This window comes from Lissotriton vulgaris, chromosome 5 (assembly GCF_964263255.1).
Source record: "Lissotriton vulgaris chromosome 5, aLisVul1.2, whole genome shotgun sequence".
NCBI classification, from domain to species: domain Eukaryota; kingdom Metazoa; phylum Chordata; class Amphibia; order Caudata; family Salamandridae; genus Lissotriton; species Lissotriton vulgaris.
The window spans coordinates 132,919,623-132,946,181 of NC_141693.1; the positions used below are offsets into that span (position 1 = coordinate 132,919,623).

General features: G+C 44.8%; 2 long non-coding RNA genes across 2 annotated transcripts; one reads left to right on the top strand and one right to left on the bottom strand.

Moving 5' to 3' along the window:
• Positions 1-19,006: 19,006 nt before the first annotated feature.
• On the bottom strand, positions 19,007-19,568 carry LOC147710367 (uncharacterized). The gene is made up of 3 exons (XR_015295620.1): positions 19,477-19,568; positions 19,264-19,373; positions 19,007-19,117 (listed from the first exon to the last, which is right to left on the bottom strand). It is a non-coding gene; the product is annotated as an uncharacterized LOC147710367 (long non-coding RNA).
• Positions 19,569-24,314: 4,746 nt separating this feature from the next.
• On the top strand, positions 24,315-26,031 carry LOC147710368 (uncharacterized). Its single transcript, XR_015295621.1, has 5 exons — positions 24,315-24,425; positions 24,572-24,682; positions 24,779-24,866; positions 25,442-25,539; positions 25,912-26,031. It is a non-coding gene; the product is annotated as an uncharacterized LOC147710368 (long non-coding RNA).
• Positions 26,032-26,559: the final 528 nt, after the last annotated feature.

Here is a 26,559-nt window from a genome sequence, read left to right on the forward strand (position 1 = left end):
GCGTGCAGGGTCTAAACACAGTCACGAATCACCATTACCTTCTATGGGGAAAGTCGCGGTTGGAAAATTACAGATTAAGGACACTTAGGGGTGGACTAGGAACAAACCACTTCAGTAGAAGACAGTTCGAAAGTCAAGACCCATGGAGGCACTGGAGTACTCGTGTTACCTCACCCAGGAACAGGTCCGGCCCTAGGCATGTGCAAAGTGTGCACATGCACAGGGCCGCCAAACCCCAGGGGCCGCCACGACGAGGATCGGATCGGAAGGATCTGATAATCGTGGCAGTGGCGGCCCCCTGGCAGGATTTGGCGGCCTCCGGCTCTGACCCTGGCTAGCAATGGCAGCGCTGTTCAATCTTGTTGTTACAGTTTCAGATCACAAAGCTGAGTGAGGACGGAGTTAATTATACAATGACAACTAAACTGGAGACATTCACCCACTGATCCCACAGGCAGGGAATATATTGCAACAACTGTGTGGGTAGGTGGACATCATGCTGTTAAGTGAAAGAACAAACCCCACAACTGTGGGCTCGGTGTGTCCTCCGAGGCTCATGGCCGTCAAAATTACGCCTTAAAGTGGTGTTAGGGCAAATATGTAATTTGTAAAGGATGCCCGGGTGGCCTCAGCGCGCGCTGCTGCTGCGTGGAAAGCCAATGGAATAAGTGGAGCACGCAGTCACTTAACCAGATTAATGCTGCGCTTGGGACACCGGTGGGCTGGGGCAATCGCCTGCCCAGTTGCATGGTGTTAAGTTTGCTTGTATGGAGGCTTGTTAGCATGCGTGTACAAATCGCCCCCTCTCAAATTTTTCTTACACGCTGGTCCCACCAGCGATCAGCTTGCCGCTTGAAACACAGACGTGAACAAGGTAAGAGCCCGATCGCCTCCCCTGGAGATGGGCCCCCATTTTTTATTAATTTTTTTCACTTTAGCGAGATATTCGGTGCGATGTCGGACCCCTATTTTTACACAAAGATACGTACCGGTACGATTAGCCAAGCCGATGAGATCACGCAAATACCTTTCTAGCCTTGAGACATTCCCTTATGCGATTAAGTTTTGTAGCACGCTAAAGCATTAACAACTGAGCAGAGGTTTAATTCAACAAGCACGCTATTGCTTTAACAACCGAGCAGAGGTAGAATTCAACAAGCAAAGACTAACGACACGCTCCTTTTCAACAGAGTATATACCGCAAGGTCAGTCTTCTATGGACTATACTCCCAGCGTATTATCACATGAAAGCCAATTCTATATGCGATTTCATTTATTATTTATTTATCTCTCATTCGGTGTTTCCGAGCCATTTTTCAGAACACGTTCCTGCATGTTCAGCCTAGCTGATTCTATCACGTAATATGGCATCACAGTCTAGGACACCTTACGCCACTTTCACTTTGCCCAGCCAGCCAGCAGTTTGGGTCCCAGGGCCGTCAATCTTAGCCCTACCTATGACCGTATGACGTGACGGCCCTAGGACAGCCCCCGCGCGCTGTGCGCAGTGCGCAGTGCGGAACTGCACACCTGCTGCCGCTCTGACGCGTCACAGTGGGTCACGCTCCCGCCAGGGAGAGTGCATGAGCGGTGGTGCCACTGACTGTGCGTCGTCATTGTCGTGTCTGTGACTGTGAGAATAAAGAACAATTACGCGGCCACCGACGATCATCAGAGAACACCTGTCCCGTGTCCGACTCCGAGTCTCCGGATTGCCAGGTAACTCAGTTTCATTGTTGAACATTAAAAGAAGGCGACTTCAGGCAGGATAGAATTGGTGCTCACTAGGCAGGTCTTACTTTCATTCTTGGATCTGACTATGTTGGCAGCACACAAACTTCATATCTACAGATGTTGGATTTGTCTTTGTGGATCCTGGCTTGTTTGGCGGGTAGGAACAGCCGCAGGTACTGGTCAATCATCTAACGACTTTTCTGGACATATTATTAAAACACCTTCCTGAGCTCCGCCCTGTCCGGACCCCCTCTTCCGGGGCCCCCACCTACGCTCCCTGCACAGGGCCACCATGAGCCTAGAGCCGGCCTTGCCCAGGAAAGCCGGGTGCATAGGGTTTTGTCGTCGTTTCCTATGGCGAGCTGCGAAGAAGTGCTGCAGGCGACCAAGTGGAAAGTGTCCTGGTGGACCCAAGGGTGGATCAAAGATCTGAAGAACCTGAAAGCAGAGGGGACAGAGTCTGGGTCACTAGCCAGTGACCAGGAAGGCAAGGAGATGATGCCAACCAATGTCGGGTGATTTCAGGTGATTTCAGGTGAAGCTTGAATCTTCAGCTACAAGGACCAGGAGGTGTCGAGGAAGACAAGGAGCTGGATTCAAGCTGTCCTGTAAAGGATGTCGAGTGCTGCGGTATTGGTTTCTGGATTAGACACAACAAGCTTTGGCAACAGCAACCCATGCAGAAAGCAAAGATTGGCTTCGGATCAGACCACCAAGGTCTGAGGGACTCACCTTTTGGAGAGGAGTCAGGGCACATCTGGAGCAACCAGGAAAGCTCAAGAAACAGAAGAGTTACATTTGTGGGGACCCACCAGTTGACGGACCAGGGATCGCAAAGGTACCTCAAGCAGAAATGCTAAAAGCGGGCCCATGGAACACCCGTAGAGTGTAGGCCCACAATCTTTAGTGCAAATGGTGCTTGGGGCTTAGACTACAAGTAGCTCAATGCACAACTTCGGGAAAGCTCGAAACGTTGATGCACTAGCAAATATGTACGGTGTCCAGGAGTTCCGGTTCCACATCTCTTGTGATGGCTGTGGGTCTCAGTTTTGCTGTGATCTTGTATTGGCCTGGAAGATGTCTAGAAGTCTGGGTCTTGTGTCGCAAAATCTTCGGGATCCAGCAGGAGCCTCGGAAATGCAGACTGGCAAGATGCTTCTTCGGTGCCTGTTTGAACAGGGGAGTCACTCTTTCACCCCAGGGAGATTCTTCCATCTTCTAGTCAAAATAGAATGTTGAAGGTCCAGGATATATGTTGCAGAGTTTCGTCCAGGGTAATCTAACGTCCTAAGTACTGGGTTCCTATACTTATACTAAGTTTAGGGGTTGGACTAACTCTAGGGTCCCACCTATGGGAGGACCCAGGGTGGGGGTGGTTACACCCCTTCCCTTTGTCCAGTTTCGCGCCAGAGCAGGGGCCGAGTGCCCCTGCAACCGGTTTGAACTGTGGTAGGCACAGGGACACCAAGTGTGCCCCCAGCACTGTCTGAAAAGCATTCACTGAATGCACCCACCAAGCCCCAATATACTAAAGCCTATCTGGGGAGGTGGTTACACCTCCCCGTGACAGGAAACCTATTGTCCAGGCCTCCCCTACCGGAGTTTCATCCAGCAGCAGGAGGTCAGACTTGTGTATGTGGCTGCAGCATCCATTTTGTGATGCTGGGGTTCTTTTAAACTATTACCGGTTAGGTAAGTGTGTACATGTCTTCTCCCTCTAGAAGGGTGGAATTCTACCCCCGCCGCCAGAACTGGTGGAGAGAGTAGGATTCCAAAGTGGTTGACACCAAACACAACATGTTTCCATGTAGCCATTCCAGTGTTAGCATTAACCGCGAGGTTATAATGCACTTAAGAGTATATGGTCTGGCTGCATCACAGAACAGCTACAGAGAAGTGATTCCGAAAGCTGCATTGGGGTCCTGCTCATGCATGGGCACCCTCTCACACAAAACCAAGCACTCTGCCATCAGGATTTGCAAGGCCTGCCATAGGAGTGACTTATAGGTTTATATGTGTCAGTGATATAAGGTAGATATAGGTAACCTATATCTCAGTAAGGGATGCATGCACCACCTTACCCAGGCTGCAGTAGCAGACCTGTGGTGCCATTTTGGAAGGCTTCCCAGGGGTGGCATAATACATGCTTGAGCTCCTGGTAGGCCTCTGGGGTACCTATGCCCTTATTACCTAAGGTACCATATACTAGGGACTCACAAAGGTAACCTAGTAACCGAGTGCCCCTGCAACCGGTTTGAACTGTGGTAGGCACAGGGACACCAAGTGTGCCCCCAGCACTGTCTGAAAAGCATTCACTGAATGCACCCACCAAGCCCCAATATACTAAAGCCTATCTGGGGAGGTGGTTACACCTCCCCGTGACAGGAAACCTATTGTCCAGGCCTCCCCTACCGGAGTTTCATCCAGCAGCAGGAGGTCAGACTTGTGTATGTGGCTGCAGCATCCATTTTGTGATGCTGGGGTTCTTTTAAACTGGAGTGTACCTAATGTACATGCAAACAATTTAGAGAGCAAGCAGCTAGGCTGGGGTCCTGGTTAGCAGGGCCCCAGCCAGACTAAAGTAGAAAAACAGTAAAACACCAGCAAAAAGTGGGGGTAACCATAGTAAGCAGATCCTACTCTCCTACACGATCCTGTGATAAGATATGCCAGTGGTGTCTTTAAGGATACTCTATAGAACATTTGCAGTAGTGTCACTCTGCTAGCTGGCTTCCCACCCTCAGAGTGTAGGGGCCTGCCATTGTAATAAGTTACCTATATGTATGTTAATGCAGCCCGTCTCTTTTTCAACAACCCTAACAAATCTGCCTAATGCAGAATAAACTGTTGATTCATTGGGCATTTTGAAGATTGTGCGGGTCCCTTAGAGGTGTGCCGAGGCAGATTATCTGCACTAAATCAGCGGACTGCCCGCTCCATCAGCCGTGTGCTTCCCTTGCCTTATATAGAGATGGAGGCAGCTTCTCAACAGTGATGCTCCATCTGACCCCACTGTTGGTGAGTCTTTGGAAACAGGGCCGCCACCACTAACCATCGCATGGACCGCTTGGTTAGGGTGTAGCTTCTGCGCCTGTTCTATTGTTCATACTCGACTAGTAAACCATGGTGGTCGATAACAGGTGAAAATCAATCAACCTCACACACTGGAAGAAATTAACTAAATAATTAGGATCAGTGTTTAACTAGTTTTGGAAACACCCCCACCCCCCAACTACCACTTCCTTAATTGTTTCTTACAGTTAGAAAAATGCTGCTGGTGGCCATGACACAGCAGCTGGACAGCTTGACATGGCCACCGAACGTGCTCCGGCCATGTGAAGAGACCCCTGTCAACCCATCAGTAATCTCTATGTATGGAATGTGGCTTGCCACTAAGCTGCTGGAGGCAGGACTTCGCCCCCTCCAAACCCCCAGCAGGCTGGCATACATACTGCTGTTTCAATTGAGCCCATGAGCTTGCACAAAAATTGAAATCAATGTTAATACTACTTTTTTGGCAGCTTTGGTATGTTAATACGTTCGACTTTGGCCTTGGCCATTAATTCATCTTGCTATTACTTCATCTGTACAGATATACTATTGTAGCTCCAGTCCTACCCACTTATGGTGCCACAGCCAAGGTGTGATATTGGTAAATTATGGGAATGGTCATATTTTGAATTTCAAAGTTTTCTTGGCAAACAGAGGGTAAATATACTAATGTTTCACATAACGCAATGCAGAAAAAAAGTTGCTGCACTGTGTTGCTTGAAAGTGAGACAGCAAAAATGCACCATATCAACTAAAATATCTTTATTTCTTCTGTCTCCTAACAATGGTACACTTGTGGGAGCCTAATGCAAATGCAGGCACTCTTACCCTATGCTTACCCTATGCTGCAAGGGTGCCTGTGTTAAAAGCTGGATTGGTTTTGTGCAGGAAGGTCTGCCTTCCTGCACAAATGCAATCTATCTGGCATTTTCCTCAATCTATGTGCGGCAGAATGCAGCACCCATAGAAAGAGGAAGTAACAATGAAAAATAAAGGGGGGCGTGGCTAATGCCCGACGAAGATGGCGATGCGTCCGTAGCTCTCAAGGGAACGAGAGCGGACACGGACCGGCACTGCACCTAACCTATCCCAACGGAGCCTGAGTTGCAGGGCATTACACCGGAATATGGCGTGAGCATTTTCATGATATTTCTACGACCTAAGAAGCCGAGGTAGATTACATACCTCATCTCCGCTCCCGGGTGCGTCTATGGCAGTCCGCCCGACCGCCATTTTGTGACGCCGGCTGTGAGGCGGCTTCTTTTTTCACTGCGTCTTCTTCCCTGTTGCGCTGTTATGCGCTCTCATGCCTCCTGCTCCTTGGCATCCTCCTCTGGCGACCTCTATGATGTGTGACTTTTGGGGCCACTACTGCTTTAAATAACTGGCAATTTTTCCTCAATGAACATTTAGCCTCCATTTTGTTTATTCAATATGAATAACGCTTCCCACTGACTTTACTTTCTTCACCTGGCGATAATTTTCCCTCTTCTTTTGCTGCTTGCCTATTTCTACATCATACTTTCAATAATGACATTTCCTAGCAGCCACTATTGGAATTTACCGCAGTCTTGGACCGTTCTCCTCAGTGACTTTCATATTTCCCTCATATAAATCTTCTCAGCGCTCACTGAACGTCCCTCTTGATTTCCTTCGACTATTAGTTGTTGGCTGTTGTCCCTCTGACCAAAGAGGCATATATTTATTTTATAGAGAGACTTTAATGCTGTTTTGTCTGACATACTAGACATTCAATACTAAGGGGTCGACTGCTACCCCTATATGGCGTTTTGTTGGTCGCAAATTTCTACTACGCGCCTTTAACGGCGATTGTAAAAGAGGGCTGTGTTTGATATTTCTTGAAGATAAAGTATCCACATTTATGAATGTAACCAAAGACTGTAAACCATTTACTGCAAAGACTTTTACCTTTTTTTTCTCCAATGGTATTTTGAAGTTGCTATGTATGTTTTTCTCATGCTAGACCACCCTCAGCTGTATGCTTTATTTATCTATTTTCTAGACACCCTACTGCAGCCATATTTTTTGCTGGATATGTATGCTCTATGTACCTGTACTTCCTTGCTTGAAATGGTGTGAATATTCTGTACATTTGATGCCTTTATTTGTTTTGCATGTTATTCTATTGCATTTTAGCACTATCTTCTATACCTTTTAGTTGGTAACTTCTACAATCAATCTCCTATCCTCTCTTATATTCTTCACATGGGAAAACAACTTAAAGAGGTGATTCATCCAAAACCTACCTCTCATAAGTTCCTAGTCCACACAAGCTCAAGATTTCAGTGCTTGGATATGGAGGACCCAGTCTCCTCTTCGCCAAAAACTATGTCACCGACAGCGACAACACCAAATCCTCCTGGCACTAAGGCAACAACCAAGCGATTAAAGAAGGACCCTCCGTCGCCTCCTGATCAAACTTCTTCAGTTACTTTGGATCTATTACTAGAAGAAATTAGGGCCTTGCGGCCCTTTGTTGAGGAAACTACTACCACTCTCCAAGAAACTACTTCTACGCTTCAGGAACTTTCTAACAAGTGGTCATGTGTGGAAGGTCGCGTCACTACTTTGGAATACACAATTGAATCCTTAAGCTCCTCCACCTCTAAGATTGACTCCTTGTGCTCTCAAGTCTCCCACCTTCACAAACAAATTGAGAATTTGGAAAATAGAAACCGACGTAATAACCTACGCATATATGGTTTGCCAGAGGGAACAGAAGGAACTGATTCAATCTCCTTCTCTAAGTCTTTCCTTCCCAAACTTCTCAAACTGCAGGATAACACCAATTTAAATATTCAAAGAGCTTATCGATTAGGCTCCTTATCTCATAGGAACTCTTCCTCCACCACGAGCAAGCCAAGAGGGATGATATTATATTTCCTGGAATATACTGACTTATTACCTGTTTTGGTGGCTGCCAGAGCACTGAACAAAATCACTTGGTCAGGAAACACGTTATTTTTCGCCCAAGACTATGCTAAAAGGACTGCGGACCGTCGGAAGGAATTCCTGGCTTTGAGACCTCAACTGCGTTCGATTGGTGCAAGATATGGCCTCTTTTATCCTTGTTTATTTAAAGTGACCATTAACAATAAGACTACCACGTATGCAGATCCATTGAAACTCAAGAGCTTCCTTTATTCCTTCCAATCCGACTCCATGGATACTTCAACTGCATCTACTTCCACATAGTTGCTTCTTGTTCTTATTGTTGTTTATTCATTGCATTAATTCTAAGTTGCTTGTATAGAGGTTATTGGAATTTTAGTTCTGCTTCTTCATCGTTAATTCTCATGTAATTACTCTTCTCTCTAACTCATTTCCATATCCTTTCTATTTTTGCTTCAGATTTTGTTCTTCCCCTCTTTTCAAAATATTTTTATATATTAACTTTATTGTTTTTACATTACTTGTTTAATCTTATTTTTTCTCTTTAACAGGATGTTCGCCCAACCCTCCTCCCTTTCCCCATGTTTATCAGCAGTCCGTTGGTGCTGTGTTCCTCCCCGTTTCCCTCGTGAGTTTGGATGGCGTCATTCTTCCATGTGGCTTCCCACCCCTCCACCCTTTGTATGATCTGGACCTTATACAAGTTCTCAACATTCTTTCTATTTTTTCACTTCTGTCCTATTATTCTCTCTTTAGTTTTTCCCGTTTTACCTCTTCTATCAATCTTTCTCCTTCTCCTCTTCTTTTTTTTCTTTTTGTTTTTCCTATCCTCTCCTTGCCCTTATCTTCCACGAGATATTCTTCTTCTTCTTTTTTTACCTCTCCTCTTTCTCTTCTGTTTCTTCTGCCTCATCATTATTCATTTGTATTTTCTTTATTGTATTGTTTTCCCTAATTTAATACTCCTTTTTAAGATGCTTAGTTTTTTAGATTTGTTCTTTACACTGTATGCTTATTGCTTATCATTGTTATTTTTCCTCAGAAAATTTAGAGTCACTACATGGAATGTTAAAGGTCTAAATAACCCTATAAAGAGACAAAGAGTATTATCTCACATAGCTAGGTAAAAACTGACATTTCCGTGGTACAGGAAACCCATTTATCTGACTCTGAAACTTCTAAATTGAACAGATCCTGGGTAGGTAATGTATTTTCTTCTCCTGCGTCAGGTAAAAAGAATGGCGTTGTGGTTTTATGTCACAAAAAGTTTACTGTTTCTCTTGTTCATCAGGAAATAGATTCTGATGGTCGTTGGATGATTATCAAACTGTTAATAGACAATATACCAATCGTAGTGTTTAATGTTTATGCTCCGGTTACTGTTGATAATCCCTTTTGGACACATGTTTCAGACAAACTAATTACTATTGATGATATTTATATTATTTTTGGTGGCGATAGCAATCAAATTCATGATCCCATTTTAGATAGACGCTCTTCAGTTAAATTTGTACATTCTAAAATGCATTCACAATTCACTTCTGCCATTAAACGTGAATCCTTAGTTGATGTTTGGAGACTTTGTCATCCTGATCTTCAAGAGTACAGTTATTTCTCTCCTCCACACGAAACACAATCCCGTATCGTCTATCACTTCTTTAGCAAATCCCTTACCCAACATGTTCTTCATTCAGATATAGGCTCTATCAAGTTCAAGTTCAAGTTCAAGTTTGGCATTTGTATAGCGCCCTATATACCCAGAGGGTCTCAAGGCGCTTGGGGAAGGGGAAGTTTATTTGTCGAATATCCAAGTTTTTAGTTCTTTTCTGAAGGTGAGGTGGTTCTGGGTAAGGCGGAGATGGGTGGGGAGAGAGTTCCAGGTTTTGGCCGCTAAGTAGGAGAAGGATCTTCCACCCATGGTGGATTTATGGATGCGTGGGATTGCGGCGAGGGCTTGTGTGGATGATCGTAGTTGGCGGGGGGGGTGTAAAAGGACAGGCGTGTGTTGAGGCAGTCGGGTCCTAGGTCGTAGAGAGCTTTGTGTGCGTGGGTAAGGAGGCGGAACGTTATTCTCTTGTTGACGGGAAGCCAGTGGAGGTCTTTTAGGTGCTCGGAGATGTGAGCTCGGCGGGGGAGGTCCAGTATAAGTCTGGCTGAGGCGTTTTGGATGCGTTGGAGTTTTTTCTGGAGTTTGGCGGTGGTTCCGGCGTAGAGTGTGTTTCCGTAGTCCAGTCGGCTGGTCACCAGTGCGTGGGTGACCGTTTTTCTTGTTTCAGTGGGGATCCAGCGGAAGATTTTTTTAAGCATGCATAGGATGTTGAAGCAAGATGAGGTGACGGCGTTGACTTGTCTGGTCATTGAGAGGGAGGAGTCTAGGATGAAGCCTAGGTTGCGTGCGTGGTCAGCAGGTGTGGGTGCATTTCCCAGGGCCGGTGGCCACCAAGAATCGTCCCAGGCGGAGGGGGATGAGCCTAAGATGAGGACTTCAGTTTTGTCCGAGTTTAGTTTTAGGCGGCTGTCTTTCATCCATTCGGCTACTTCTTTCATTCCTTCGTGTAGGTTGGTTTTGGCGGAGCTGGGGTCGTTGGTGAGGGAGAGGATGAGCTGTGTGTCATCTGTGTAGGAGATGATGTTGAGGTTGTGTTTGCGTGCGATGGATGCGAGGGGACTCATGTATACGTTGAAGAGGGTGGGGCTGAGTGAGGATCCTTGTGGTACACCACAGATGACTTCGGTGGCCTCTGATCTGAAAGGGGGAAGGCGGACTCTCTGAGTTCTTCCGGCGAGGAACGAGATTATCCAGTCTAGTGCTTTACCTTGTATCCCGACGTTGCTAAGGCGTTTGATAAGGGTGGTATGGCAGACTGTGTCGAATGCTGCGGAGAGGTCAAGTAGGATGAGTGCAGTTGTTTCTCCATTGTCCAGTAGTGTTCGAATGTCGGCCGTTGCTGCGATGAGGGCGGTCTCCGTGCTGTGTTTGGCTCGGAAGCCGGATTGTGAAGGGTCGAGGGATTTAATGGATTCGAGGAAGGCGGCGAGCTGATTATTGATGGCTTTCTCGATGACTTTGGCAGGGAAAGGAAGGAGTGAGATGGGTCGGTAATTCTTGAGTTCGGTGGGGTCTGCTGTGGGTTTCTTCAGGAGGGCGCTGAGTTCGGCGTGTTTCCAGCTTTCTGGGAAGGTGGCAGCGTTTAGGGAGCAGTTGATGACATCTCGGAGATGGGGTGCGATAACGGAGTCTGCTTTGTTGAAAATGTGGTGGGGACATGGGTCGGTTGGTGATACTGAGTGGATGGAGTTCATCAGATGGATGGTTTCTTCAGTGGTGATTGGGTTCCAGGCGCAGAGGTTGTTAGAGGGGTGTTTAGGTTCAGGTGAGGGTGGTGGGGCTTGGATTCCGGTCTCATTTGCGAAGCTGTTATGTATGTCTGCGATTTTGTTGTGGAAGAATGAGGCTAAGGAGTCGCAGAGGTCTTAGGAGGGGGTGATGTCGTTCATGCCGGCGGGGGGGTTGGTGAATTCTTTGACAATGTTGAATAGTTCCTTGCTGTTTTGGGCGTTGTTGTCGAGTCGGTCTTTGAGTGCTGATTTCTTGGTGGATCGGATCAGTTGGTGGTGTTTGCGGATGGCGTTCTTGAAGGCTGCTTGGTTGTCTGAGGTTCGGTCTTTTTTCCAGGCTTTCTCGAGGGTGCGGCAGGTCTTCTTTGAGTTTTTGAGGTCCTCATTAAACCAAGGGGCTTTATTGTTGATTTGTTTGGATTGCTGTTTTTTCAAGGGTGCTAATTCATCCGCGCTATGGGTGATCCATTGAGTGAGGTTGGTTGCTGCAAGGTTTGGGTCCGATGATTTTGCAGGGAGGTTTTGTTGCAGTGATGTGAAGAGTTGGTCGGTTGTAATTTTGTTCCAGTTTCTGCGCGGAATTGGTTGAGGGAGGTTGTGGGTTGTAGTCTTTTTGTAGCTGAAGTGTACGCAGCTGTGGTCCGTCCATTGGTGGGCTGTGGTGTGGTCGAAGGAGATATGCTTGCTGGAGGTGAAGATTGGGTCGAGCGTCTGCCCTGCGTTGTGAGTGGGGGTGTTGACAAGTTGTTTGAGTCCGAGATTGGCGAGGTTGTCCAGGAGGGTGGTGGTGTTGCTGTCATTGTTCTTTTCTAGGTGGAAGTTGATGTCTCCTAGCAGGATGTAGTCCTCGAGGGGAGGGCGTGAGGGGTGATGAATTCAGTGATGTCTTCGCAGAATTGTGCGCGGGGTCCTGGTGGTCTGTAGATGAGGGTTCCTCTGAGTGTGGACTTCGGGTCGGTGTGGATCTGGAAGTGGAGGTGTTCGGCGGTAGCGAGGTTATCGTCGGAGCTTGTAGAGATGCGGATGGTGTTCTTGTGGATGATGGCGATGCCTCCTCCTGTTTGTTTGGTGGTGCGATCTTTTCGGATGATCTTGTAGCCGTCCGGAATGGCAATGGCGATGTCGGGTGCTGAGGAAGTGTTCATCCAGGTTTCTGTGAGAAAGGCGATGTCCGGCGCTGTGGTGTCAAGTAGGTTCCATAGTTCGATGGCGTTACTGTGGACCGAGCGAGTGTTGAGCAGGATGCACTTCAGATGGTTGGGGTCGGAGCGCGGTTTGGAATCTGAGGGTGTGGTGGGTTTCTTAATGCAGTTGTACTTGCAGGAGAGGCAGGCGAATGGTCCATGGGTGCGTCCAGGTTCGGCTTGGTAGCAGTTTGGTGATCGGCCGGGATTAAGGGCTGAGAGGGTAGCTGCATTGTATGTGATGCGGGAGGGGTGGGGTTTGCGGGGACCAGGGGGTCTGGCGCTGGGTGCGGTCTTGGGGCGGAAGGGCGTAGACGGGCTTACCTTTGGCGCACCTTCGGTGCGGCCGCAGCGCGTGGACGCTGCGCATTGGTTCATCTACTTCAAATGGAGAGTGGAGGGGGCGGAGCGTGGGAGGGTCAGCTGGGAGGCGGGATCTAGGTGCAGGGAGGGTCTGGGACGGGCCAAGGGGTCAATGCAAAATGGCTGCAGGGTAAACAAATGCACGAAAGTAAAATATCCAAAGCGCTACACACCTCGAGGTGCACCACAATGAAAGCGCTAGCGGTGATTAATGTGTGGCAAGTAGCGGTAGAGCGCTGCACACAGAGCTATTTATTTCCAAAGTCAGTTGTCCAACAACACGAGCGCTGCACAATGCTAATTAAATGATACAAGCGCGTGGGTCACGAGCGCTGCACAATGCTAATTAAATGATACAAGCGCTGCACAATGCTAATTAAATGATACAAGCGCGTGGGTCACGAGCGCTGCACAATGCTAATTAAATGATACAAGCGCGTGGGTCACGAGCGCTGCACAATGCTAATTAAATGATACAAGCGCTGCACAATGCTAATTAAATGAAACAAGCGCGTGGGTCACGAGCGCTGCACAATGCTAACAAATGATACAGACAGTACAGCAAGTTGATTAGCAGTAGCAGTAAATTGTACAATACCACCAGGAGAGGGAGGTGAGGGGAGCGACCGTTTCTGCGTGGAGCAGGATGGTCACAGCTCTCCGCGAGGGCAAGCGTAGGCTCTACCTCTGTGATTTCTGACCATGCCCCGGTTTTTGTGGACTTTGATATGGTCCCCTTTTCTCCACCCTCGGGCAGATGGCGTTTCAATAATTCCCTTCTTGCCGACCCTAAATTCTCTAGCCAATTCAGTTATTTTGCTGCTGACTTTTTTGCTACTAATACAGTCTCTGACTCTTCTCCTACGATGATCTGGGACTCTTTTAAGGCAACTGCACGAGGCTTCATAATCAATTTTGTTTCTCAGAGGAAAAAGAATTTTGAAAAGCAATCTACCCAACTTCTTGCACAAATTAAACAATTAGAATATGCCTATTATCATTCCTTCCAGTCAACAAAAAGAGAGAGAGGGATTCGGGCACTCTTGGTCCCCAGTCAAATAGCAAATAAACAAAGGAAGAGTGTCCGTAGAATAAGCGTTCAGAATGATTATAGCACGTGAGATTGAGGCCAGTTGTAAGTGGTCGTATGGAAAGACCACTTTCAAGAAAAAATTAGTTAGGTACCGAGAGGGTGCAGAGCGTTGAGGGCGTAAGAAACTTTCTCCGGACATCTTTCACCAAGATAAGTCTATTGCACGAGACTCTGCCAGGTCTCTAAATCCTTTTTGTGTTTGTTTCTCCTTCCCAAACAGGGTGTGCCATTTTCGCTCCCACCCCCCTCCTGAGTTCTATGGGGCGTGGTTCATTTGTTTACAAGTGAGGATAACTTTTCCTTTCACGCTCATATGTATGTATGCTTGATCAGAGCTACAAGTCACGGCCAGCAGGGTTACCGGCACCCTCGGTAGCTTTGCCTCGACGTTCACCACTTCGGGGACTGATTCCTTGTCTCCCGACTATAGGTAGCCATGCTAACAATGGGGAGCCACTTCTGGCCTCCCGCACGGATGGACTTAACACTGTAAGCCTCCATTTGTGTCAGTCTGTTGCCTTAGATAAACGTGCAACAGAGCGCGCTGGACTACACTTCTCCGCGCTAGTTGAGGCCCACCACCCCGGTTTGTGGCACAACTTCCCTTCGCATCCCATTCATCTCGGCCACGGCCTTTGATAGGAATGCCAGCACGTGTCACGCCACCAAGTTGCATAAATGCCATCTAAATATGAACAATAACGATTGATTTTGTGTTCTTTGTTTGTTTATCTGTTTATCTGTCCCACTATTTTGTCCACAGACTTCTAGGTTCCTCGTAATAGAGGTAAAACCCCAAACTTACAAGTTTGTATGATTTTTATTTTCATGCACCTTTTTAAACATAGTGCTATTTTTAACTTTCACTGCCTTTGGCAGGGTGGGCCTTAGCGTGCCCAGACCTGTCAAGGTGACACTCGCAAACTGGTCCTGAAGAAAGCCCTGTAAAGTCGCACATAACACGGGCAGAAACATGTTGACCTCTCTTTAAAAGGGAAACACCAGTATACTTTATTTGGCTAGTTTTCCCCACACATAGAAAGCTTTTAATATGTCAGGTTAACCAACCAAGAAATTATTTTTTGGTACAACCTTGGACATTTTTAAATTCACTACTTTTTCACTCCCTACCCTCACGAAAACCTGCTCCGCAGTCTCCTGGCGTCGCAGCACACCGGGGAGGTATTCGATCTCTCCCGGTGGACCCGATGATGAAGCATGTCACCACTAGGGTGAGTGAGGGTTTCCTGAAAAAATCTTGCATTTTTTCCTGAAAAAATCTTGCATTTTTTCTTGAAAGTGGTCTTTCCATACGACCACTTACAACTGGCCTCAATCTCACGTGCTATAATCATTCTGAACGCTTATTCTACGGACACTCTTCCTTTGTTTATTTGCTATTATCATTCCTTTACTGACTCTTCTTTAAAAGACCTCGTCTCTGCTAAAGTCACTTTTAATAAATTATCCACTGATGCTGCAGCTTCTTATCTTTTAAAAAGTAGTGCACGTTATTATGGAGGTCAGAATAAAATGGGAAAACTTTTGGCCAACTACTTAAATCTCGCCGTGATAGAACTAGGATTACTTCCATAACTAACTCTAATGGTGACTCACTGTTTAAAGATGACGATATTCTTCAAGAATTTGTTTAATTCTATAAAAATCTTTATATTCCTGAAGTTCGACCACTTTAATCCGGCATTTCCTCTTACTTTCAAACTCTTCTCCTTCCTCTGCTCATGTTAATTTTGACTCACTCGGAGTAGATTTAACTCTGAAGGAGCTTTCTCACGCTGTTTCAATTTTAAAACGTGGTAAGGCCCCTGGCCCTGATGGATTTACTAGAGAATTTTATGCTCATTTTTCTCAATTTCTCCTTCCTCACCTCCTTTCTCTCTTTAATTTCTTCATCACGAATGGCTCTTCCTAAGGAACTTTCAAGAAGCTATGGTATGTCTCATTCTCAAAGATAACAAAGACCCCTCCTTCTGCGAGAATTACCGCCCCATTTCTCTTGTAAACACGGATTATAAGATCTTTGCAAAAATAAAATACTTGCTTTGCGTATTGATTCTATTCTACCCAAACTTATTGGCCCAGAACAATCTGGTTTTGTCAAAGGACGTTTATCAACTCTAGAGTCTTTTTTAATGTTCTCAGTAAGGCATCTTCTGCATCTTATCCCTTGGCGGCCATTACCCTTGACGCAGAGAAAGCCTTTGATAGAATTGGTTGGGATTTTATGTTTCATGCTCTCAAATGGATAGGCTTTCCTCCCAAATTGATCTCACTTATCTCCTTATTGTATTTGGGCCCTAGAACTTCTATTTTTGCTAATTGTAAAATCTCAGATTATTTTTCCCTTTCCAGAGGTGTTCGTCAAGGTTGTCCCCTGTGCCTCTTGTTGTTTAGAGTGGCAATGGAACCCTTTCTCATGAAAATAAGACAGGATGCCCAAATTACTAGATTTCAACTCGGCTCAGATCATGTCAAGTTGTCCGTCTACGCTGACGATATTCTATTATATTATTCTCATCCAGATATTTCTCTCCCTTCCTTTCTTCAACAAGTTGATCTTTTCTCACAAGTCTCCGGTTATCGCCTTAACCGAGACAAATACGAGGTTTTACCCCTCAATGTTCTATGTCTTCGCCACTATTTTGAGCAAAAGGGCTTTTCCTGGCAACCATCTAAACTAAAATATCTAGGTTTATGGTTCTCCGCTTCTATTTCTGACACTTTGAAAGTCTATTTTGAATATATTACTAAGAAACTGAATGACTTAATTACCAAGTGGCATCCCCTCTTTCTTTCTTGGTGGGGCCGATTAGACTCGATTAAAATCAATCAATCAATCATAGACATTTATAACGTGCACTACTCACCCGGAGGGTCTCAAGGCGCTTGGGGGGGGGGGGTCCGCTACTGCTCGAACAGCCAGGTCTTGAGCTTCTTCCTGAAGGAGAGGTGGTCTTGGGTCAGGCGTAGGTCGGTCGGGAGGGAGTTCCAGGTCTTGGCGGCCAGGTGGGAGAACGACCTTCCTCCTGTTGTCACTCTTCGGATGCGGGGGACGGCGGCGAGGGCGTGACTGGTCGATCGGAGATGGCGTTTGGGAGCGTAGAAGTTGAGGCGGCTGTTGAGGTACGTCGGGCCTTGGTTGTGTAGGGCTTTGTGTGCGTGGGTGAGGAGCCGGAAGGTAATTCTCTTGTTGACCGGGAGCCAGTGCAGGTCTCTCAGGTGTCCGGAGATGAGCCTTGAGGGACGCCGTAGATGACTTCCGTGGCTGCAGATCTGAACGGGGGTAGGCGAACTCTCTGTGTCCTTCCGTCGAGGAAGGAGATGATCCATTCCAGTGCCTTCTCCTGAATTCCGACGTTGCTGAGGCGCTACACTAGGGTGCGGTGGCAGACAGTGTCGAATGCCGCGGAGAGGTCCAGGAGGATGAGGGCCGCTGTTTCTCCGTTGTCCAGCAGGGCTCGGATGTCATTGGTGGCAGCGATGAGGGCGGTCTCGGTGCCGTGGTTGGCCCGGAAGCCAGACTGTGAGGGGTCGAGGGATCCATTCGTCTCGAGGAAGGTGGCCAGCTGCTTGTTGACGGTCTTCTCAATGACTTTGGCTGGAAACGGGAGGAGCGAGATGGGGCGGTAGTTCTTGAGTTCGGTGGGGTCTGCTGTTGGTTTCTTTAGTAGAGCGCTGAGTTCGGCGTGCTTCCAGCTCTCTGGGAAGGTGGCGGTGTCGAAGGAGGTGTTGATGATGTCCCGCAGGTGGGGTGCGATGACAGCGTCGGCCTTGTTGAAGATGTAGTGAGATGTGAAAAAGGAAAACACAATTGATGATATAGCTAGGGAAAAGGACCGTATGTGAAGCACAACAACCAATAAAAAATTACAAATTCGATTTATTAATGAAATTACATCATCATCTTAAAAAACAATCAATACAATGTTTCTATAAAAATACACAAAATTATGTATAAAGGAAATATTTGTGACACAGTTATACAAGAAAACATCTAAAAAACATTGGTGGCGAACAATAAAAACATCGACGCGTGTTTCGGCGTTAACAAAACGCCTTCATCAGGAGCCACATTCAATCTGTAAAACATATATAAAATAAGTTAGAGACATCTAGGGTTCATGAATAACTCCTATCAAACAATCAACAGTCCATAACATATCGCTGTGCTTACATAACAAGGAAATCCCTACAAGGTGCAGCTATAGATTATAGCTACAACTGATACAGACTAGTTAATATATATTTGAGCAGTAATTATACCCATTAACAAACAGGGGAGTTGCCAGAGTTTGGAAGGCGGCATAAAGTCTATCGTCTAAGGAGCAACAGTTATAGTTTGTATGTAACATGGTATTATTAACTTATGTGCATTGATGCCAATATCTGGCGGAGGTTTCCATTTAGCAAGGATATCTACGTTGACATAGACCTGTTCTCCTTAGTCTTACCTAATGAACACAAGATAGGTGTTCTCTATTTGTACTCGAATCAGTCCAACATCTGTTTTCTTGGCGGAACTATATCGCGCCTGGCTAGAAGTGATTTTCTGAAAAAGATGTATCTATTAGACATATGTACCACTATGTTCACTGTACGGTTATGGAAATCTATTTAATGCAAGAAGATGTAATCAATAGGTTGTTCACTGTACGGTTATGGAAATCTATTTAATGCAAAAAGATGTAATCAATAAGTTACAATTCTTGATATTTGTTTTTGTTGCAAAGTCCTATAGTTTCCTAGTAGTTTCACAGGGATTGGTTTTGTAGATGTCCCTTTCTTTTTTGAAAAAAAGTTTTATTTAAAGATGCACGGTAAGGTATATGCCAGTCTATCACAGTATTCAAATAAGTACAGAGAAGGGGGATCAACTTATCCCTCACAAGATGCAAAAAGTCGGATTTTGTATATGCATCAGGTAGAAAGCGGCGTGCTTACCATTTCTATTACATAGCAGTTCGTATTGTCATAGCCCCAATAAAGACGAGGTGCATTGCATGTGTTTCGAGTAAACAGTCAAGCAATTCCCAGGTATGTGAGAAAACTTGTCAAAGATGTATCTCACACCAGGTAATTGTCAAGTAAGACACCCGTGCATATGATAGCTGGAAAAGTGCTTACCGTTTCTGTTAAAATGTATGTTGTAATATCAGCATACAAGACATCACAGCCAAGGAATCCTGTATAGTCCCGGTGTGGTTTTATCGTGCTAAGAGAAGGGCGCAGAACATTACTAGTTGTAATTTAACTATCAAGCGAATTATTACTGATGAGCAACATAAATACTGTCTCATAGCTTGCTTACCGAAAATAAAAGGAAGGAGAGCCGTGGCTTCAACCTGTCAAGAGCCCAGAATGCCACAGTCTGTAGTCTTTTACTGGCGTCTCGCAGCCGTTGGCGTGCGTATGTTTATTCCTGGGAAGAATGAAGAGCGTGACCAATTATAAAGGTTCGAGGTGCCGGTGCATGTAAACAAACAGGGTAGAGCGGCGACCTATGTAATTTATCTATCGAGCGAATTGCTAATGGGCAACTTGGGTACTGCCTCATAGCTGGCTTACCGGAAATACAAAGAATGCGAGCCGTAGCTTCAACCTGCCAAGAGCCAGGAATGCCACAGTCTGTAATCTTTACTGGCGTCTCGCAGCCGTTGGTATACGCGTGCTTGTTCCTAAGAAGAGTGCAGAGCGAGATTAAATTATTCAAGCTCGGGCTGCCGATGCATAGAAACAGACAATGCAGAGCGGCGGTGTATGTATTAGCTGTTTGCTTACCGGGAAATGGTAGAATCCGGGCCGTAGCTTCAACCTGCGGGCGCCGCGTTTAAAACTTCGATCGGCGTCCCGCAGCCGTTGGAAAATGATGGTTAACCAGCCGGAAGGGCCATCATGCCTTAAATACCCGGAAATGGGTTTGACCTCAGTTATTAAAGGGCAAGTAACCGTTCCCTTCGGAACGCGAGTATTATAGTAACGGTGTATTGATATCTATAATCTATGGTTCTTTACTGATCATGTGAGAACCGTTCTGAGCTGTTGCTCAAGGCTCCAATTGGTGAACAGTGATCACTGCGAATAGATACACTGTTGCTCAAGGCTCCAATTGGTGAACAGTGATCACTGCGAATAGAGAATAATTTAATCGAAATAACGTGATCAAGGCATGTTATATGAGCTATATATTCTCACAACCAGTATAATTAAGATGAACGTATATATTCATCTAAAATTAGAGCGTGTAGGAAACTGAGTCCTGGTCGTGTTTGTGCTTAGTGGGAACGCGAGGCAGGTATTTAAATGTAAAAGCTAGGGCTGAAAAGGATATAAAGTGGGCCCAAAAGATGGAACATTCTTTTTAATCAAGGCAGATGGCATTCTCCCACGGAATTTCATTGTTTAGTCCCTTTTTGTACGTGTCCAGAACAAATATCCAGAAAACTTCACGTTTTTTGCGAATGGCACATCCACCTTTATTATCCGCAAGCTTGATTTTTTCTAGGACTCTCCAATGAATGTCATCTGGTTTATGCTGAGACTCTAGGAAATGTTTTACTAGTGGCGCATTCAGCTTCCGGGTATTGATAGCAGATCTGTGCTCTGTCAAGCGTGTTTGAATTGACCTGCATGTTTCGCCAACATAACCCATTCCACACGGGCAGCTGATGAAATAGACCACATTCGCGGTTTTACAGTTCCACAAATCGGTCGCTTTAAAAGTGGAGCCATTATGAGTAAATGATTCCCCTAAGATGATAGTTTTACACGATTTGCAGGAGGAGCAAGGAACCGTACCCCTGACGGGCAGGTTCGTCAGTATTGCTCTCTGGATTTGAGGGCCATTGGGCAGCTTGCAGTTAAATTTGGAGTGAACTATTTTATCCTTTAAATTCCGATTTCTCCTGTGGGCAAATAAAGGTTTTGCTAGGACAGATGTGGAGGACGGGTTGCAATTTAGAATGTGCCAATTCGCGTTGACAATCTGTCTTATGCGCTCATTCATCGTTGAGTGAGTGGTCACACAAACGATGCGGTCCTTAGCCTGTTTTTCTTTGGGAACTAGTAGAGCGTCACGATCAAAATACCGTGCACGTTTGTAGGAATCTCTTATTAATCTGTGGGGGTAACCCCGATCAAGAATTTTTTTTCGCATGATTGCAGATTGCTTGTCATAGTCAGATAAATTTGAACAATTCCTACGGACCCTAAGGAATTGTGAGAAAGGAATACTCTCTCGTTGGCATTTGGGATGGAAACTGCTGAAATGTAAAAGGGTATTCCGTGCAGTTTCCTTCACAAATAGATCCACTTCCAACTTGTTATCTTTAACTCTGATCAGAAGGTCTAAAAACTCGACTTGGTATTCATCGTAGTGTGCTGTGAATCTTAAATTTACGTTTGTCAGATTGATCCACTCCAAGAACTCAAGTAGAGTGTCTTTCCCATTGGTCCAGATAAAAAAGATGTCATCGATGTATCTGGACCAATGGGAAATTGACTCAAAGAAGGGGGCTATTTCGTTGTATATGAAACTCTCTTCAAAATAAGACATATAAATGTTAGCTATGGAAGGAGCAACTGACGCTCCCATGCTAACACCTCTGAGCTGGCGGTAGATATTATCACCAAATTCAAAGACATTCTCAGTGAGAACTATGAATAAACAGTCTATAAGGAACTGTTTTGGACAAGCAATGTTGTGAGTATCTATGAACCAATCTGTTGCTCTGATTGCTTCATCTATTGGTATATTACTGTACAGGGATTCGATATCCATCGTTACAAGTATATCTCTCCCTGTTATGAAATTTAAGTTCTCGACAGTATTGATCATGTGGCAGGTATCTTTAATGTATGATTTGATTTTGGGGATATGGGGTCTTAAAAAGTGATCAACAAATTTAGAAAGTGGTTCTGTCGGAGTACCAATCGTTGATACTATTGGTCTATATGGATCATGAAGAAATTAGAGAAAACCTTGGAATTCATTCCAAAACCCAAATACAACTTAAACCAGCAGCAATCATTAGCCCTGAAAGACTTGATGAACAATAAAGACCTCACGATTAAAGGAGCAGACAAGGGAGGGGGTATCGTTGTCCTTGATTCCAGTGACTATGAACTGAACATGTTAGAAATGTTGAGTGATAGCTCCACCTATTTACAGATAAACTGCAATCCAACTAATACGATAATCAAAAAAATTAACACTCTGACCAACGATGCCCTTCTAAATAGTGACATCAATAAAAAGGATCACGAATTTCTGAACACTAACAAATTGAAAACTGCATGTATTTATGGTCTCCCGAAAATACATAAAGATTCGGAGAACCCTCCATATAGACCAATAGTATCAATGATTGGTACTCCGACAGAACCACTTTCTAAATTTGTTGATCACTTTTTAAGACCCCATATCCCCAAAATCAAATCATACATTAAAGATACCTGCCACATGATCAATACTGTCGAGAACTTAAATTTCATAACAGGGAGAGATATACTTGTAACGATGGATATCGAATCCCTGTACAGTAATATACCAATAGATGAAGCAATCAGAGCAACAGATTGGTTCATAGATACTCACAACATTGCTTGTCCAAAACAGTTCCTTATAGACTGTTTATTCATAGTTCTCACTGAGAATGTCTTTGAATTTGGTGATAATATCTACCGCCAGCTCAGAGGTGTTAGCATGGGAGCGTCAGTTGCTCCTTCCATAGCTAACATTTATATGTCTTATTTTGAAGAGAGTTTCATATACAACGAAATAGCCCCCTTCTTTGAGTCAATTTCCCATTGGTCCAGATACATCGATGACATCTTTTTTATCTGGACCAATAGGAAAGACACTCTACTTGAGTTCTTGGAGTGGATCAATCTGACAAACGTAAATTTAAGATTCACAGCACACTACGATGAATACCAAGTCGAGTTTTTAGACCTTCTGATCAGAGTTAAAGATAACAAGTTGGAAGTGGATCTATTTGTGAAGGAAACTGCACGGAATACCCTTTTACATTTCAGCAGTTTCCATCCCAAATGCCAACGAGAGAGTATTCCTTTCTCACAATTCCTTAGGGTCCGTAGGAATTGTTCAAATTTATCTGACTATGACAAGCAATCTGCAATCATGCGAAAAAAAATTCTTGATCGGGGTTACCCCCACAGATTAATAAGAGATTCCTACAAACGTGCACAGTATTTTGATCGTGACGCTCTACTAGTTCCCAAAGAAAAACAGGCTAAGGACCGCATCGTTTGTGTGACCACTCACTCAACGATGAATGAGCGCATAAGACAGATTGTCAACGCGAATTGGCACATTCTAAATTGCAACCCGTCCTCCACATCTGTCCTAGCAAAACCTTTATTTGCCCACAGGAGAAATCGGAATTTAAAGGATAAAATAGTTCACTCCAAATTTAACTGCAAGCTGCCCAATGGCCCTCAAATCCAGAGAGCAATACTGACGAACCTGCCCGTCAGGGGTACGGTTCCTTGCTCCTCCTGCAAATCGTGTAAAACTATCATCTTAGGGGAATCATTTACTCATAATGGCTCCACTTTTAAAGCGACCGATTTGTGGAACTGTAAAACCGCGAATGTGGTCTATTTCATCAGCTGCCCGTGTGGAATGGGTTATGTTGGCGAAACATGCAGGTCAATTCAAACACGCTTGACAGAGCACAGATCTGCTATCAATACCCGGAAGCTGAATGCGCCACTAGTAAAACATTTCCTAGAGTCTCAGCATAAACCAGATGACATTCATTGGAGAGTCCTAGAAAAAATCAAGCTTGCGGATAATAAAGGTGGATGTGCCATTCGCAAAAAACGTGAAGTTTTCTGGATATTTGTTCTGGACACGTACAAAAAGGGACTAAACAATGAAATTCCGTGGGAGAATGCCATCTGCCTTGATTAAAAAGAATGTTCCATCTTTTGGGCCCACTTTATATCCTTTTCAGCCCTAGCTTTTACATTTAAATACCTGCCTCGCGTTCCCACTAAGCACAAACACGACCAGGACTCAGTTTCCTACACGCTCTAATTTTAGATGAATATATACGTTCATCTTAATTATACTGGTTGTGAGAATATATAGCTCATATAACATGCCTTGATCACGTTATTTCGATTAAATTATTCTCTATTCGCAGTGATCACTGTTCACCAATTGGAGCCTTGAGCAACAGTGTATCTATTCGCAGTGATCACTGTTCACCAATTGGAGCCTTGAGCAACAGCTCAGAACGGTTCTCACATGATCAGTAAAGAACCATAGATTATAGATATCAATACACCGTTACTATAATACTCGCGTTCCGAAGGGAACGGTTACTTGCCCTTTAATAACTGAGGTCAAACCCATTTCCGGGTATTTAAGGCATGATGGCCCTTCCGGCTGGTTAACCATCATTTTCCAACGGCTGCGGGACGCCGATCGAAGTTTTAAACGCGGCGCCCGCAGGTTGAAGCTACGGCCCGGATTCTACCATTTCCCGGTAAGCAAACGGCTAATACATACACCGCCGCTCTGCATTGTCTGTTTCTACGCATCGGCAGCCCGAGCTTGAATAATTTAATCTCGCTCTGCACTCTTCTTAGGAACAAGCACGCGTATACCAACGGCTCCGAGACGCCAGTAAAGATTACAGACTGTGGCATTCCTGGCTCTTGGCAGGTTGAAGCTACGGCTCGCATTCTTTGTATTTCCGGTAAGCCAGCTATGAGGCAGTACCCAAGTTGCCCATTAGCAATTCGCTCGATAGATAAATTACATAGGTCGCCGCTCTACCCTGTTTGTTTACATGCACCGGCACCTCGAACCTTTATAATTGGTCACGCTCTTCATTCTTCCCAGGAATAAACATACGCACGCCAACGGCTGTGAGACGCCAGTAAAAGACTACAGACTGTGGCATTCTGGGCTCTTGACAGGTTGAAGCCACGGCTCGCCTTCCTTTTATTTTCGGTAAGCAAGCTATGAGACAGTATTTATGTTGCTCATCAGTAATAATTCGCTTGATAGTTAAATTACAACTAGTAATGTTATGCGCCCTTCTCTTAGCACGATAAAACCACACCGGGACTATACAGGATTCCTTGGCTGTGATGTCTTGTATGCTGATATTACAACATACATTTTAACAGAAACGGTAAGCACTTTTCCAGCTATCAGATGCACGGGTGTCTTACTTGACAATTACCTGGTGTGAGATACATCTTTGACAAGTTTTCTCACATACCTGGGAATTGCTTGACTGTTTACTCGAAACACATGCAATGCACCTCGTCTTTATTGGGGCTATGACAATACGAACTGCTATGTAATAGAAATGGTAAGCACGCCGCTTTCTACCTGATGCATATACAAAATCCGACTTTTTGCATCTTGTGAGGGATAAGTTGATCCCCCTTCTCTGTACTTATTTGAATACTGTGATAGACTGGCATATACCTTACCGTGCATCTTTAAATAAAACTTTTTTTCAAAAAAGAAAGGGACATCTACAAAACCAATCCCTGTGAAACTACTAGGAAACTATAGGACTTTGCAACAAAAACAAATATCAAGAATTGTAACTTATTGATTACATCTTTTTGCATTAAATAGATTTCCATAACCGTACAGTGAACAACCTATTGATTACATCTTCTTGCATTAAATAGATTTCCATAACCGTACAGTGAACATAGTGGTACATATGTCTAATAGATACATCTTTTTCAGAAAATCACTTCTAGCCAGGCGAGATATAGTTCCGCCAAGAAAACAGATGTTGGACTGATTCGAGTACAAATAGAGAACACCTATCTTGTGTTCATTAGGTAAGACTAAGGAGAACAGGTCTATGTCAACGTAGATATCCTTGCTAAATGGAAACCTCCGCCAGATATTGGCATCAATGCACATAAGTTAATAATACCATGTTACATACAAACTATAACTGTTGCTCCTTAGACGATAGACTTTATGCCGCCTTCCAAACTCTGGCAACTCCCCTGTTTGTTAATGGGTATAATTACTGCTCAAATATATATTAACTAGTCTGTATCAGTTGTAGCTATAATCTATAGCTGCACCTTGTAGGGATTTCCTTGTTATGTAAGCACAGCGATATGTTATGGACTGTTGATTGTTTGATAGGAGTTATTCATGAACCCTAGATGTCTCTAACTTATTTTATATATGTTTTACAGATTGAATGTGGCTCCTGATGAAGGCGTTTTGTTAACGCCGAAACGCGCGTCGATGTTTTTATTGTTCGCCACCAATGTTTTTTAGATGTTTTCTTGTATAACTGTGTCACAAATATTTCCTTCATACATAATTTTGTGTATTTTTATAGAAACATTGTATTGATTGTTTTTTAAGATGATGATGTAATTTCATTAATAAATCGAATTTGTAATTTTTTATTGGTTGTTGTGCTTCACATACGGTCCTTTTCCCTAGCTATATCATCAATTGTGTTTTCCTTTTTCACATATTGTTATTTCCCTGCATTACAAATTCAGTATTTGAACAGGGGGTCCTTGTTGTTTACATTGAAGATGTAGTGAGGGCAGGGGTCGGTTGGAGATCCGGAGTGGATGGAGTTCATCATGCGGATGGTGTCTTCGAGGTTGATCGGTGTCCAGGCGCTGAGGGTGGTAGTGGGGGGCGATGGTGTGGTCGTGGGGAGCGTTGGTTGTGTGCTGAAGCTGTTGTGTATGTCAGCGATCTTGTGGAAGTAGGCGGCGAGGGAGTTGCAGAGGTCTTGCGATGGGGTGATGTCGTTGGTTCCGGCGTTGGGGTTGGAGAGCTCTCACTATCTCTCCTGAGGCACAGCCGGGAGCCACGTTATT